The following is a 2309-nucleotide window of genomic DNA, read 5'->3' as shown; positions in this document are numbered from 1 at the left end:
ACCTGCAACACGGGGCTCCAGAGACGCTCAGATGGGGTAAGAGAGTTGCTTTCCTTCGAGGAAACTTATTGACGTGAAACTCATGCAACATAAAATGGACCATTTAAGTGCATCATTCAGTGGCATGTAATGCACCTGGTTCCAGAACATTCTCTTCAGCCAAAAATAAAGCACTCTGTCCACCAGGCGGTCCCCGTCGTCCCTCCTCCTGGCCACTGGTGTCTGGTCGTCTGTTTCCGTCTCTCGGGTTCACCTGAGCTGGACATTTCACACAAACGGGACCGTGTCGTTTGTGACCCTTTGCGTCTGGCTTCTTCCCCTGGCACGATGCCCTGGCCTCTGCCTGGGGGGGAGCTGGGGGTCAGCAAGACAGACCTGGGCCCCCCAGGCGACTCCTGGGACTAGGCTTTCCTCGTGGGAGGGGAGGGGGCCTTGTCTTGGGTGGTGTGGGACAGGCAGTGGCTGGGAGGAGTGTTTGAAGGCACATTTTGGGAGGGGAGTTGGTGGATCCTCGTTGGTGGGGTGAGGAAGATGGTCCCTGAGGGTGACCTTACCTGAGCCGCCAGGTGGCAGGTGGCACTGTGCACTCGGGAGAATATAGAAAATGAAGTGGGTTTCCAGAGGGAGTGAGGAGTCTGGCTTGGCTCCATGTAGGGCATTGAAGAGCATCCCCCCAAATTCAGGCTCCCTCAGAATCAGAACACGACCCTGTTTGGAAGCAGAATCTTTGCAAATATAAACGGAGTCGAGAACTGAGGTGAGGTCATCCTGGATGACAGAGGCCCGGATTCTGTGGCAGCCTCCGTGGGCAGGCTCAGGGACAAGGCTGTGTGAAGGCAGTGGCGGATCTGGGTTGGACTGAGGAGCCACAAGCCACAGATGCCTGAGGCCACCAGAGGCTGAAAGAGGCAGAGACGGATCTTTCCCTGGATTTTTGGAGGGAGCTCAGTCTTGCTGACTACTTGATTCTGGACATTTGGCCTCCAGAAGAGTAAGAATAAATTTCCGTTGTTCAAAGCCACTACTTGAGTCAGCTTTCTGCACTATAGCAAAATACCCGAGGCAATTAACTTATCAAGAGAAAAGGTTTATTTGGATTCATGACTCTGGAGTTTCCAGTACAAAATCCAGTGGCCCAAATCTTTGGGTCTCTGGTGTCTGGGACATCATGACAAGAGTGCATGGTGGGGGAAACTGCTTATGTCACAAACCAGGAAACAGAGAGAGAGAGAACCAGGGTACCCACGGTGGTCTTCCCTGGGAACTGGTGCCTGGAGGTCTCTGGTGTCACTGGAAGAATCTTGGTGGAGTGGCTGGGGCTGGAAGCCAGCCTGGGGCGTGGCGGAGGATCAGGGGTGGGGGGGCAGCAGGCGTGGGCACCTCCCTGCGGTCCAGGGAGCTGGGTAGGTGGCCACAGGGGGTTGGGATCAGGAGTGGGGTTAATCTTCACTCTCTCCACGGGGCCCCCTGTCCTGTCCTGGGCCCTGGTGTCCTGTCTGTCTGGAGCGCGGGGGTCCCTGAGGCCTGCCTGGGTTGGGGTCGTGTTGAGTGGTGTCCCTCAGCCGTGGTCTTGGTCAGGATGTTCCGTGGGAGGCCACTGGTCAGGTTCATGCGGGGCTGGCCTCTTCGCAGGAGGGAAAGCAGGGCCAGGGAGTGCTGAGTGGCCGCTGTGTGGTGGTCACCGGGCGGTGCAGGGAGGAGAGGGCTCCGTGGGCTGCAGACCTTGTGGGGTGGACGCTGGTTTTCATGCGGGGGCCATGGGGCCAGGGGGTGGGCGGCGGGAGCGAGGTGGGGGGGGTTGTCGGGAGGCTGGTCCTCTCCAGGCTGCGTGGACGAGGAGTGGTCAGTGGTCACGGGGAAGCCTGGCCTGGCCCCGCGGGCTCCCGGAGAGTGTTCCTCAGTGTCCCCTTGGCTGGGTTCCCTTTTGTTCTTGGGAACAAATCTGAAGCTGCCGGCGGCTGCCTGGGCCTTGCCGTTGGGTCTTAGGGGATTTTCAGGCTGGAGTTTGGCAGGAAAAAAGGGTCGGAGAAGAAAAGGGACGATCGCACAGAGCACCGAGCAGGGGCCGGGCAGCAGGAGAGCCGGGACGTCCTGGAGGTGAGGGGCGACCGGGAAGAGCGGCCCAGTGCTCACTGGGAGTCTGACCCAGGCACCCTCCTCGCTCTCCAGACCCCAGAGTCTAAAATTGGTGAACGCGTCCTGCCTCAGTTTCCTGGTCCAAGAAATTCAGACATTAAAATCCTGGATCTGGTTCGATTTCATTTCAGGAGGAAGCCCCCTCCCCCATTCCCCCTCCCTCTCCCTCCCTC

This window comes from Marmota marmota, unplaced genomic scaffold (genome assembly GCF_001458135.2).
Source record: "Marmota marmota marmota unplaced genomic scaffold, marMar, whole genome shotgun sequence".
Lineage (NCBI taxonomy): Eukaryota > Metazoa > Chordata > Mammalia > Rodentia > Sciuridae > Marmota > Marmota marmota.
Note: the sequence above shows the minus strand (reverse complement) of the source record.